Source organism: Lonchura striata, chromosome 16, assembly GCF_046129695.1.
Source record: "Lonchura striata isolate bLonStr1 chromosome 16, bLonStr1.mat, whole genome shotgun sequence".
NCBI lineage: Eukaryota > Metazoa > Chordata > Aves > Passeriformes > Estrildidae > Lonchura > Lonchura striata.
Genome location: NC_134618.1, coordinates 10,193,806 through 10,208,240, shown reverse-complemented (window position 1 = coordinate 10,208,240; position 14,435 = coordinate 10,193,806).

Sequence of the window (14,435 nt, the reverse complement as noted above, 5' to 3'; positions counted from 1 at the left end):
GGCAGCGCAGCACCATCTGTTGGGAACGCACGGAAACCAGCCAGGGCTGGGACCGGCACCGTGCCCTGCTCACACGGGCAGGTGTGCCCAGAAAAGCACCAGTGCCCTGGTTCACCCCTGTGGTTATCAACCAGAAAGTGGTAAACGTGTACCTCTCCTTCAGAAGAAAACCTTTTAAAACCCAGTCAGATCTGACACCCACCCCACACGACGGTGCTCCTTCTGCTGCTGGAGCTGGTGACTGCAGCAGCAGCAGGACGCAGCACGGCCCTCGGCAGTGCAGTGTGAAATGCAGGAGCCTCATGAAGAAGAGATGCCAGAGAGGGGTCACCACATCCTGAGCCCGTGCCACAAGCTGCACAGACACCATGGCTCATGGAAAATTGCTCAGCAAGGGATGATAGATTTGCTCCAGGAACAAAATTTAGCCCTTTGTGACCTTTTTGGACACAGTGCTGATCTTTACACTTGGAAAAGTTGACACAGGTTGAAACAAAGAATTACATTTGGATCATGGCTTTCTCATGGGAGAGCTCTGATTTCTTGTCTGAAATTCAGGAGGGCAGGCCAAATGGCACAAACCTCCAGACTCCCTTCCCACTGGCAGGCACAGTGCCCTTGCACCAGGAAAGCAGCCAGAGCAAGAGTGTTACCTGTGGAAAAGGTGAGCACACCATAAGTGGTCCTTGTATGCTGAGCAGAGCCCATGTTTGCATTTGGGCTGATCACCTGCTACCTGCCCAAACAATTCTAAACTTCATTTTCACTGAGAAAAGCCCTTCTCAATGCCCTGTGCCAGATTCAGGGATCTCAGAGCAGTGAGTCCTGCCCTGGGAGCTGAGCTGAAGCATTCGCTCCACTGGGCATTCCTGCCATGGCCTCTCTGGGCTGTGCCCACACACATTAAACCAGCACTAGCACTGCCCCCTCCTACTGCTGCCATGGCAGAACTGCCCCTGCCCTCTGTCCTGCAGCTCACTGACCACATTTCAGTTTGAAATGCAACCAACAGAGGCAGATTTCCAAAGGCTGTGTCTGCTGACCTGTGCTGCTGCGTGGCCTCGCTGTGCCTGGTGCCTGCAGGGGCATTGCCATCTGCCTCCATCCAGCACAGGGCTGCAGCAGGAGGATTCCTGCTGCACTTGCTCCATGTCAGCAGCACCTGGTGCTTCCTGGGCAGGCTTAAATGTACCAACCTGGAGACCCTCCTTCTGCTTCATTCCCAGCACCTGCAGTGACTCAAGCTCCACTACTGCTGCCAGATTCCTTCTCTGTGTTCAAGCACTGCCTTCCTCCCCTGGATTTCCATTTTATGTAATTGGCCATGTCAAAAGAGCCCTTACATAACCACAGCCACCCCAGGCACATGTCTTGAAACACATGCATGCCTCCCCTCTCTGTCAGTTGGGATCTTTTGCACATGGATGGATTCAGCCCTTACCAGGAACTACTAAAAATAAATAAACCACACTGGCAAACATCAGGGACTCACAGAGCTTGGCATAACAGTTTTTCATGTCTCTCACAGACAGTCTCTGTACACTGGAATATAAAGACCTGGGCACAACACATGCCAGTGGGAAAAAAAAATAACTTGCTTTATTGAGTTGCCTGCTCTGCATTCAAACAGAGAAAGTTTTCTTAATGGAAATGTTCTTTTTTGATCTTTGCAAGTGTGCAAGCCATCCATACAGATCAGGGACCTGTACAGAGGCTAAAAACACTTTGGACAAAGTTATTTTAATCATCTAAGTGATACCATTGATTTTCCTGGGCTACTTACATATCTAAATTAATCTGAACATTTGCATAACTTCTGCCCAAAAGTTTACTGTCTAAAAGCATTGGCACAACTCCCCATGAGATCAGCTTTATCACTGGCACAGGGAATCACACTGGATCATTTGCAGGGGCAGAGTATCACTTACAGATGAAACAAGCTGGAGCCTGTTGGGCAGTGGTGAACCAAGGGGCACTTTGGCACTCACTTCAGGGAAAGCCAGATCAGGGTCTAGATAACCATGGCATGATTTGTTTGCAAAGCTAGGAGACATTCACTCCACCTGACCAGGCACTGCAGCCTCACTTCTCTCTGACAGCAAGAGTTGGTAGTTTCTTTTTCTGTTCATCTCCCTACTCTGCTCCCACGTCCCTTGTGCCCTAGCAGGTGGCACTTCCCACCCCTGCTCTCAGTAACTGCAAAGCTGTTAACTCCATGCTAAAAGGAGATGGCATCTGGTCACATCTATTTAAATTATTTTGGCCTCATACAACTCCCAGAATGCTGAAGGCAAACAGTTGTTTGTTCCTTTTTATATTCAGCATTTCATTTTACAAGGCTCATTGCAGCAGCCCTTCAATTCCCACATAGACTACAAAAGTGTTGTCTGGCCTGAAAATCTTCCTAATTTATGAGATGATATCAAAGCCTTGGACTTGGGAGGCTGTGCTGACATCAGTTCACCTAATGATGGTCTTTTTGGAAGGATCACAGATTGTGTTAAGGTTATTGATGGTGATGGAGTCACCACATAGAGGCCAATCAGTAATCATTTACTTACATGAATGACTTTTCCAGCCCAGCAATTCAGCTGGCACAGAAATGACTGACAGTGGCTTCCTCCTGCTTGGATTTGGGTTGAGCTGGGCTTTGTCCAGACCTGGGCATCAGCTCACTGTCAGCCCCTGGGCAGGACTCTCCCTCTCTGAGATTCCCAGCAGCGAGGCTGCAGTGCCCAGCAGGTCACAATGCATTTAGGTACTCAGCATTTAGGGAAGGGCAGGAGAGCAGGGAATCTGGGGACAGGAGATAAACTCTTTTCACTCTTTTGCACTGAGATGCTCTGGTATTTTGTTTGTTTGTTTGTTTGGTTGGTTGGTTGGTTTTTTGGGTTTTTTTAATTTTTTTTTTATTTGTGGAATGGATTTAAGGTGAGTATGACTTAACAAAAAGTCACCACATTAAGGCAAAACTGTTGCATTTCTGATGGAAATAGTCAGGCAGTCGTGTGTTCAACAGCCTTCCTCAGACACAGGTGTTGGGTTGGCACCTGCATCTGATCTCTGCCTCCTGACTGTGCAGACTTCAAAATAATCCACATCTGGAACAACTAATCCAGCTGTCAGAAACCCCACCGCTCAGTATTCTGACAGAAAGTTTTCAGGCAGCTCTAATGAAAAATCAAAAATCCCCACGAGCCTCCTTTGACTGCCACCCACCCCCACCGGGCTGCTTTCCTTGGGAGAGCTCTCTGTCCTATGAGCATTAATTAATTAACTCCTCACAACACGCTTGAGCTGCTTGATGTGAGGTGAGGCAAGGATTTCTGGATGGCTTCCCTGCTGCCTGAGCTCGTCTGTGCTGCTGCTGCTGCTGCTGCTGCTGCTCCACTGCTGCTGCTGCTCCACTGCTGCTGCTCCTCTGCTGCTGCTGCTCCACTGCTGCTGCTCCACTGCTGCTGCTCCTCTGCTGCTGCTGCTCCACTGCTGCTGCTGCTCCACTGCTGCTGCTGCAGAACCGTAGAGCACGGCCCAGCCAGAGCAGCAGTGATGGGGAAATGTGGGTATGTGCTTGGGAACCCAGAGACAGGCAAGGCACCCACTGGAGTTTGCTTAAGCTCAGTGCCTTCCTGCTGTTAGGAACAGTGGATGGGCTTTTTCTGAGCTGGCTGAGATTCCCAGCAAAGCTATTTTACTTTAAAAGTTAAGCTCTCTGTAATAGCAGAACTGCATTACGAAAGATCAGCAGCCTAAACACTCATCAGAGCACTGAGAGAAACACCCAATATGGTTTTTGTTTGCATTTTCCCAAAGATATAATTCAATCATGTTCAGTCTCAGAGCAGAGCAAATGAGCAAATGAGCAGGGATAGGGAAGCACAATGCAGTGCACACAAGCACTACACAAGCTAAACCCTGTTTTCCTCCTCCTGGCTTCCCACAGATCCTCCATATCTCTGCTCCCAAATGCACAGGACTGTCATGGGAATAAATGCATGAAGGCTGCATGTCCTGAGCTGCAGTGGTAGGTAGGACCATAACACAGAGCAAATACCTTGCCAGAATTACAGAAAAAAATTGCATAGAATTGTTCATATGAGAGAAGTTTGGCTCATTTAGCTTCAAACAACATCTAAGTGAGTTGTTCACCCATTTCCTCTTGAGGCACAAGGACCTTGCTGAACAAACACAAGTTTACCTCTGAGCCAGCCACCCACATTCCCAGGTGTCAAAGTCAGGAACTGGGATCTGGCAGCTGTGGTCCAATACAGAGTTCATCATGCTCTGCACGAACACACAGCAAGGACATGAGCATTGACATAAATATGCTTCTATTTTTGCTGAGATGGCACTGGGCTGCCAGTGACAGATGCCAGGGGTAACCCTGCAGACCCAGGGACCAGCACAGAAGGATGCTCTAGGTGGGAGGCAGCCTGATGGTTTCAGTGCTGTGCTTAGCAGCAGTTTGGGTAAAAATGTTAAATTCACCCCAATTTTTTAAAAGTCTGGTTCAGTATTGAAAAGTTTCTTCAGATTGAACAACAAATAATGTTTTAATAACCAATCAATCTTTTGTGGTCAGTCACCAGCCTCCCTATTTACCACATACATCCCCCCTGTTTATTCAACCCTGCTCTTAACTTTTCCTGTGGGATTTTAAATCTGCACTTGGAAATTTCATTTTACTGTCTTTATTTCCCACCTTCCTTTCCTTTCTCCTGTAATCAATGCCATAGAGCAAAACACTGGGATTCTTCATGGAGCTGAAACCAAAAACCCTCTGGCTTAGGAGTCTTCCTCAGCAAGCTTTGACAGCTCCCCCAGTTCCAGGAAAGTAAAGCTGGGTTGAGTCAACAGCACAGCTCGTGACAGCACAAAGCATCCATCTCTGGGGATAAACAAGTTATTTGCATGCTTTTTCACTCTTCACCATCGTGCTTTCCAGCCACTGTAAACAGCAAAACAAAGCCACGCTTCATCCTGCTGGCCAGGGGCCTCCATCTTCTGAGGGTGCAATGGCAAACAACAGGCAAGTGAATTCTCTCCTAAATACAAACAAAACAATGATTCAACCCAGTTGTTTTTCTCTTTTTTGCCACATGGGTGTACAAATGAAGCTGCCAGATTAGGAAAGTATAAATATTATGTGGGTCCATCTCTGTGTGCAGCACCTGGAGCAGTGTTTGCAGGGAGCTGGAGCTCTCACACCCCCAGGAATGGGACCTCTCCACTGGCCAGATCAGAGCTGGGAAATACCCGCAGAGCCACGACACTTGAGGGACTTGCTGACGAACACAGTGCTGCTTGCATCCGTGTTTGCAAAATCAAACACCTTAAATGCACTTTCAGGCTTCAGTCTCTGGCTGTGGCAGCCCAGCTCCTGCCCCAGGGCACGGCCCCTGGTCCTGCCTGCCAGCTGGGAGCACTCCAGGGCTGGTGTGCACAGCCAACAAATGCTGCCCTTCCAGGGATGCTGCAGAGACAGTCTGTGTGCACAAATCCCATTCAAACACAGACTTTCTGCCTAGGCAGCACCTGTTTGGATATCATTCCTTAAGGCCAAGAGTTCATTAAATTCAACCATTAATATTTGTAAAATGAAGTTTGTAATTTTCTGTCTGTTCAGTTTGTTCATTTTAGATCCTGAAGATAGAAAGGGTCTTTTATTCTTCCCTACAGCAATATTAACCCCAAGAAAGAGCAGAAACCAGAAGGAGCCTGGAAGAACATGACCCTCGTGACCTCAGAAATATCAAATGTCCTCCAAAGCCCCTTCCAATATCAGCCAGATTTGCAGCCTGAACCTGAGTAAAATAAAATCCTTCTGTATCATGTAGGAGGAACATCAGCTGGCCAAAGGGAGGGGGAGGAAAAGGGCCACATTTCTGCAGCTGTGTTTGCTAGGTAGCTTTGCTAATGATAATTTAATCCATAGCCCCACTGGTCTGGCTGTATCTGGTGGCACTGAGTGCCCCTTCAAGAGCTGCTGTCTCATTGCAGGCCTCAGACTCTCCAGTTTTCCAGCTGGCTGGATCAAGGACAACCTGCCCTTCCATAGCTCCAGGGAGGCAGAGGAAGGGCCCAAAGTCCTGCCCAAGAGGCAGGAGGGAGCACACTTGGGCTGCCTCTTGTCAGCAGGGCAGTGGCTCCTATAAAAGCATCCTGACAAATGTGTGTTTCTGGCCTTTCATTGCCTCTCAAAGTGTGACAGCAGTGGCACCCTGCACCAAGGAGAGGGGGTGAAAGGTGCAGGTCTTTGAATTAGGTACACCGAAACGTCTCCCTCATGGTGAGCTCTATGAAGAAGATCAAAAGGCTTCTGACCTCAAAGCTAGGCATCACCTGAAAGAGAGAGAAAAAAAAAAGACAGTTAACTTTCTAAACAAATTCAAAGTCAAACTACTGGTGGCAGAACATGCTGCTCTCTGCCTACCCTATTTGAAGGCTTGGCTGCGAGTCAGTGGCGTTTGAGCTGCAGCCAGCTGTGCCTGTCCAAGTGGATCCCTGGGGAGCCCCAAGCCTGGCTGCTCCCTGCCCACGCCTCTGCAGTGCCCTGATCTCTGTGGGACAGGCTGGATGCTGTGCTGCACGCTGCAAGCCATGGCTGAGGCTCCCCAAGAAACCTTCTCCCAAGCTGCCCAGCCCAGCTGGTGTGGCTCCCCTCTCCTCCCCGGGCAAAGGCAGCATTCCTGAGGGCAGGTGCCAAAGAAACCTCCTGCATCCATGACACAAGAGCTCCACTCTCCTTCCTCAACAACCTCAGTCAAAAATGCTGTGCCTTGACCCAGCCCCAGCAACTGTGTCAGCCCCAAGCTTTGGGCAGATGTTCACCATCCTAGCACTGAAATACAAGACAGAAACAGTGCCTGTTAACTCTGGGGCTGTTTCTGAGGGAAGGCACATGAGCAGGATTGGCTCATCTCACTGTGATGGCCCTGTCACCAGAAACATCACTGAGTCCAGACAAGCTTCAGGTGATGAAAACTGTAATGCAGCACAAGGACTCTTGACCTTCAATTCTCCTTTTGCTGAGATACGTCACTGTGCTCTCACAGCTTGAGCAGTGCCTTTGCTGGATCCATTTGTGATGTGTCATGTTCTTGCCCAAACTCCATTTCCTTCCTTCCAAAGCACTGAGATTTGCTTATGACTCAGCCTCAATAAAACACACAGCAAAGACCATCAAAATGTATGTGCAGTGCAAGGATAAAATTCACAGGCTACATTCTTTAGGCTCGGATCTCCAGTACCCTTTATCTCCCCTCAAAAAGAATATTAACTCACACTTAGGTCTCGGTGCAAAGTAAATCTACCAGCAAAAGAGAAGTTTGATAAATAAAGTGATGGATGGGGCTGCAGAGGCTGTGATGGCCCTGCAGAGCCCACGCTCCCAAGCCTGTAGAGGACTGAGAGCAGCAGAGCTGCCCAACCATCCCCTGCCTGAGCAGAGATCCCACCAGCTCCGAGGAAATCACTTGCTGAGCAGTGTGGGCGGGAAGCAGAGAAGGAAGCCACGGGGATTTTTTCTAGTTTAGCATTCACAGATTTGAAAAGAGCATTTCAGGCAAAGCCTCGTTTATTCTCAATGAAGATGGAGAGGCTGTGGGTTCGCCCTGTTGGTGTTTGAGAGCTGGCTCCAGGGCTTATCTGGTTGTGAGCCAGGGCTCTTCAAGTTCTCCTGACACAGACTGGCCTTGAAGAGCCTTGCTCTTTACAGCAGCACGAGAAGGGAGAAGGGAGGCAGCTCTGGGGCAGGTAAATGGCATTAACTGTTCTGCACAGGGGTGGAGATGGAGACTCAGCACCCTGTATTAATCCACCAGTTTCAAAAGTCTCTCATGATATGCATTTGAAATCTGATCCTAAATTCTTTGAAGTTATGCTTTTCACTGAATTTAGTGGAATTTCACACAGTCTCTAATCTCTCTGGTTTTCTTTTTTAAGCAGACACTTGGTGTCATAAGACAGACATCCAGGCACCCCATGTTCTCTAGCAACAATAAAATTTGTAAGTGTCCAAGCACAAGAATGGAGTGAAGGGAAATAAAAGGAAATTATAAACCCAAAAAGCAACCAATCAACCAAAAAAAAAAAACCAAAAAAAAAAAAAAAACCCACCAAACAAATAATTTTAATTTCTAATAAGAAATAAAAATATGGCCACTTTACATAAATTCACTTCTAGGGATTGACTCCAGAGTCAAAAAGTATCTTGTGCATGAAATCTATTTTTTACAGATGTGAATTAAGAGGCTTATGGGAAAACATCCATTAAGAAAATCTCTTCTTAAAGTTTCAGTATGACATGCAGCACTGAACTTGAGGGTTACTTTAGACATGCTTTCAGGCAGCAATACCCTGTGTAACACCAAGTGAGCTGAGGATAATTGTAATGAAACAGCCTCTATGGCACCAGCTTTCCTTCCTATCAGCAATCCTGCAGGATGCTGGTAACAAAGCTCAATTACATAAGAAAAAAACAGATTTTTGGGAAGAGTTCTAGAGAGTGTTACTCCACTGGAATAAGAGGTGCAGTTCAGCACCTGTTGTACAGTTCAGATCTCATTTCTGTGCCTGAAGCAGAAAAATCACAACTGAACAATGCACTCCAGGCACTGTAGTAACCTGCTCTCAGGTCTGGGGGGAACTTCTCAAAACGAGGAGAATAAACCACCCTGCAAACCCTCATTCCAGCTGTGAATTCAGACTTGCTCAGATTTACACCAGCTGAGATTCTGGCCCAAAGACTGGCAGAAAATGAGCTATCAGTGACAACAGATGGAGGGCAGGACAAGGGCAGGGCTGAAAGAGCTTTTCAGAGCAATTCTTTTCCTTTCCTGCAAAAGCTCTAGTGTAGAGCCTCAGTAAAGGTCCTTTGATTTCTGTTGAGCTCTGCTGGTCAGTACAAAGATGTGACCCTTTCCTAAGGTCATCTTGTATCCATGGCTTAATGTGACAGAAATCTGCCACAGGCGGGATAACCAGCCTTTAGTTTCTTTTTTTTTTTTTTCCCTTTCCCCTGCTTATTGGTTGTAGCTTAGTTTGCCATAGTTAAGCTTACTTAAATTTACTGGAACCAGCATTTTACCCCACATGTTTACTGTGATTAGAACTCAGTTTCCTTCGCATTAAAACTGCATTAAATTTAAAAGTTTTATAAATGAGGAAGCTTTCCTGGTCTACCTCCACTTACAGAATTACCATCCTGTTTAGAGTTAGATAAAGCAGAAACATCTCAATGTGCAATTTCTAAACTCATACCTGAGAATTTAATCCATCAGGTCCTGAGGTTTTTCCCGAGATCCTGGCGAGCTTCTTTGTGGCCAGCAGGTGACAGTCTCAGCAACAGAAACTCTGAGCACATCACGAAGAGGAGATTGTCCAATCCACTGCGGGTATGCAAACTTTTTTTTTTTTTTTAAGATACATAGACAGTCCACAGCAGGGGCCAATATTTTTCACCAAACATGCCCCTAAAGAGGAAGGAAAAAAAAAAAAAAAAATTCTGGGTATGATTTCCTACTTCCCTGAGGAGATATTACAGATAAGGGCATTAATGACACTGTATTCAAGAGGTACCAGCACCATTCTTAGCAGCATTCAGAAAAAACCCTTTACACCTCAGCATAGGCGTGAAACCAGCAGATGTAAATAAAAGCACTTATAAATCAAACCCATTTGCAGCATAAGTGCAGTCAAGGGTGGCACAGTTACACTGGCTGGTATCTTTAATGTTGAGGAGTGAACAGGATGTAGAGAATCTCTCTGTGCATTGTAGGTGCAGCAGTCACCCTAACAAACCTCACTGCACCCAGCACCATGCACAGATACACACCAGAAGGAAGCTCAAGGTTCTCCAGCAGAAGTTGCTGTTCTTGGCCAGGGTCACTATCTCCCCAACACAAGGAAGTTTTCTCATGCTCAGAACAGAAAGCCACAAATCATTTGCTTGATCAAATTCATTTTAATACAACTGGGACTTTGTCTGTGCAAAGGTCAAGTATAAACTTTTCAAATCCAAATGCTTTGGCCAGTTTGAAATTTATCTGGGCAGAACCTCAGAGAGGCTATAGCAATAACTCACTATACCAGAAATATGCTGATTTAAATACCTGTCTCTGGTGGTTTTCCTTGTGAAATGAAGATGTGAAGGTGTGCAAATTCCCAGTCACAAGAACTTTAATCTTATGCCTGGTGTCACAGACCATCCTGGCTCAAATTTTGTTTTAACTGAACTCTTACCAGCTGCATTAAATCATAAAACTTGTCCATGTTTCTCTACAGTTTAAAGAAAGCACTTGTGCATTACTAGTGAGATAAAGGAATGTGTTGAGAAAACAAACAAATGTCATATTGACTGCACTGTAAATCTCACCTGCATTGCTGCTCCCTTGTCCTGGTGTGAGCTGTGACTGTTACATGGAGGAGACTCACAGCCTCCCCTGTATGGCCAAACAAGTGATGGGTGAACCACAGGACAGGTTGTATTTATTACCAAACAGAAAAGGAATTACCAGTAGGTGTGCTGTCATAAAAGTGTGTCTTTCTCTTGGTTTGTTTAACCAAGCTGAAAAAACAGGGATAATTTGGATTTGAATGTGGATGTGACATCCAACACACTTTCCCTCCTGAGAGCACCTTTCTTTTGTGCCATGGATAGTTTTTCCAGATTGTGTTTCTCCATAATGTTTCAATAATTCTTTCTTTCTCTGTCCCCCGTGTATTCATCTCCTTCCTGATGCCCATCCTTTTCTCCATCGTGATTTCAAGATTCTCCTTTTTCATTTTCCCTTCATTAGCCCCACTTGGTGACTCAGACCCGTTTCACAGAACACCGTGGAGAGCAGACTCTGCCCTGGGCAGTGCCAGGAGTGAGGTGTGAAACCCTCTGCAGTGACAGAGAATCCATCTCACGGTGGTCACACAAATCTCACTGCCTCCTTGGTGCTGCCAACCAATGGGAGCACCAGGATTTGTATCCTGCCCTGAGAAAAAGCAGGGCATGTATTAAGCAAACTAATCACGCTGCAGGGATTTGTGTAATGAAAAGCACCTCTGCTCAGGGCTCAGAAATGGTGTGAATCAACCACACACCACTGCCAGGGGCAAATTCACCTGGGATCTCCTTATTCTCTTCTGTCATATTCATTATTGCAGCATCTCAGCCTCTAGGAGCAGATAGCAGAGCCTGGCCACCCCATGCTGAAGGCACTCAGCCTGTCTGGGGCAATCTGCAGTGATTTACAGAGGGCTGGCTTCCCCCTGTGCCTGCAGCCTGCCTGTGCCTGGGCCTCTACAGCTCCCCAGTGCAAACAAAGCAATGCAGACTTCCATGTGCCTGCTGCCGATCTCTTAATGAAATAGCCCACTTAAATTGCACTGGCACAAGCACAGCTCCCTGCTGGCAGGAGCTGCAAAACCGGAGTACCCAGTGAAAAGGTTCTGCAGGACAAAGGAAAGCTGGTGGTGAAACACTGCTCGACTGTTTGTGTGCCTGCTCCTGCAATAAACACACCTGCCAGGCTTTCTGAAGGGTTAAAGGAGAGCCGAGGATGGAAATTGCCTTTATCTCAGGTTGGGACTGGGGAAAACCAGCTGAAATGAGGAGGGCAGTCTGTGGGGATATGGATTTGGCATCCATGGGTGGGAGAGTGGTGCCCGCTCAGCGCTGCTCTAGCAGCCTTGCTCCCTCCTGTCAAATCCTGCTGGGAGCACTGCTGCAGAAGAGAAACTCTGGGAACATGCAGCACCACACAGACTCTTTGTTTACCTATTGTCACAAGCAGTAAACCAAATATTGGTGGGGGGGAAAGCTAAAAATTAAAAGCTAAATTGGTTTAATGACCCAATGTGTGTTGTATAGGAAATAGGAGGGGTAAAATTACTGAAAGCAGTGGGGTTTTCAAAAGTTGACTATGTTGCACACTCAGCCTAAAATAAAAACAAATAGATACTGTACATGCTCTTTGCTATTCCAGAGATGAACAAAAGCATCGAGCTCACCTTTTTTTAAACCATCAGCTCTTACAGAATTGCATGGTATAAGTGGAGATCTCTAAATTTTGCCTCTGCTTTGGCCTTGCACACGTCACCCCTTCCCCAGCTTCCTCTAAGCACTGATCACATGCAAGCAGTCACTGGCTACAGGCACTGCAGGGTCCCAGGAACTAGGAGTAGAGAGCACCATCTGAGATCAGGGAATTCACACAGTCTGCCTGGGTCACGGCACCCACTCCACCCTTCTACCTGCTCTCTCATGGTGAGGAAATGCTGAAGGTGCTGATGAGTTTGTGGTTGACTGGTAGAAATACTTTTCCCCTAAATAAAAGCCTATTTTAAGAGCATATTTTTCAAAGCTAACTAGGTGGAATGTAATGCAACAGGAGCTGTGATTTAGTCCAGCTATTCTACCAAGCCCTCCTATAATTTCCTGGATGATTTGGAGTCCTGTCCTATACTTTTTCATGGTAGCTAACACTAAAAACTGCTTCAGAAGGCAAGAAATCAGCCCTATTCAGTAGTGACCCACAAGCAATGGTTGAGAGAGGCATTATCTTCCCTGTTCTATCAGTACAAGGCAAACGAGGGAGGCAGTTTCCTTCAGGGAACCAGGGCTGTGTTAGAGACACAGGAAGAAGGGAACAATGCCCAAGATTTGCATTTGCTGAAGGGCTCAGCACATTGCTCCCTTGTGAGCCGGCCAAGACTGACCGCGCATGAATCCTTGTGATTCATCCTTCCCCCTGGTCTACCTCTCTGTATCCAGCACGGCACAGAGAACTCTGTGTGTTTATTTATACACAAAAAGGTCTTTGCTTGGTACTGTAGTATTTGGGTGCTTGGCTCAGGCTCCCAAGATGGAGCAGGGGTACAGACTGATCTGTTGAACCAGTATTTTCCACTTTTCTGCCAGACTGCTGGGTGACCTTGGGCAGTTCACAGCAACTTCATCTCTCACCACTTCGGTTTCTGTAAAATTATCCTGCTTAACTTTGAATGGAGTGTAGCTGTCAACTGATGTGAGGGCAGGGTTTGCTGTTAACATGTGACCAAAAAAAAAAACAAACAACCATACAGTGCCTAAAACCTGAAAGCAGCAAGATAGAGAAATTGAGAAAGAACAGAGTGCAGAGTGGAAATGTGAAATTGTCCCTTGGCCTCAGCTTTTCTTCACCTGCTGCCCTTCCTAAACACAGGCAATTACAGTCCAACCCCACCATCCAATTTACTCCCTGTCAACCACGCTGAGAAGTTCAGGTTACCCCCCAAGGCATCATAAATGACAGGTAAATAAGCCCACGCACGTTAGGAAGAGTCTCTTTAAAGGTTACAGTTCTGCTGCACTGCAGAACGCACGTTTCAGGGCAGATATTTCCCCTTGGAAGGCTCTGGATATGGAAACCTGGCAAGAAGGGCAGGTGTTCAGGAAGGACACATTCCACGTACTCCCTGCTGCTGATGCCATGTCAGCTGTGCCTGCCCAGACTGTTGGTAGTGGTTTTAGGAGAAGAATAACCCAGGAAGGCAGGGGTGCATAACCCAGGGATGCACAACACACTGAGGCTGTCGGTCATGGACGTGTCAGGCAGATGGACTCTAAGCTGTTGAAATGGCTCATGAATTTCTGCTGCTCATGCACATCATATACAGAAACTGTCTTTTCTTCCTACAAATAACTCCTCCTGGAGTTTGTGGGAAGCCCTGGCTAAGGGTTCTGACTGTCTCAGGGTTGAGCTGTGGAGAAGCCGAGAAGCAGGGCAGCAGCTGCCCGTCGAGGGTAGGAGGCACACAGGGGCAGGGCCCAGCACCTTGGCAGGACCTGCCGCGCTCGCAGGGGCTGACCCTGCGTGTGAAGCGTCGCTCGCACCCTACACACGCTCCCAAGGTTTTCTCTTCCGAGTGTTTGTTTAGCTGTTGTCGCCGGCTGTGGCAGGTCGGAAGCTACACCTAGAGAGGGTTTGAACGTAAAAAAGCCCCCGTTGTCAGAGGGCTGAAAAGCTCCTCACCTCTGCACACGCGGGGCGCCGGGCTGCGGAGGGGGAGAGCGGGACTGGGAGGATGTGGTAGCGTGTTTGAGAGTGTGTGTGTGAGCAGTGTGTGAGCAGTGCGTGTGTGTGTGTGAGCAGAGTGTGTGAGCAGTGCGTGTGTGAGCAGAGTGAGTAGTGCGTGTGGGTGTGTGTGAGCAGAGTGTATGTGAGCAGTGTGTATGTGTGAACAGCATGTGTGAGCAGGGTGTATGTGTGAGCAGTGTGTGAGCAGTGTGTGTGTGTGAGTGTGCGCCCGCGCCCCCACCGTGCCCCTGCCCTGGAGCCGGGCAGCTCCGCGCAGCCAGGGCGCCCCGGCGCTGTGGGACGCCCCGTCCCTGTCCCGGTTGCCCGTGCCGAGCCGAGCCGTGCCGAGCGGGGCGGGGCGGTGGGAGGGGGCTGGCCGCGGGG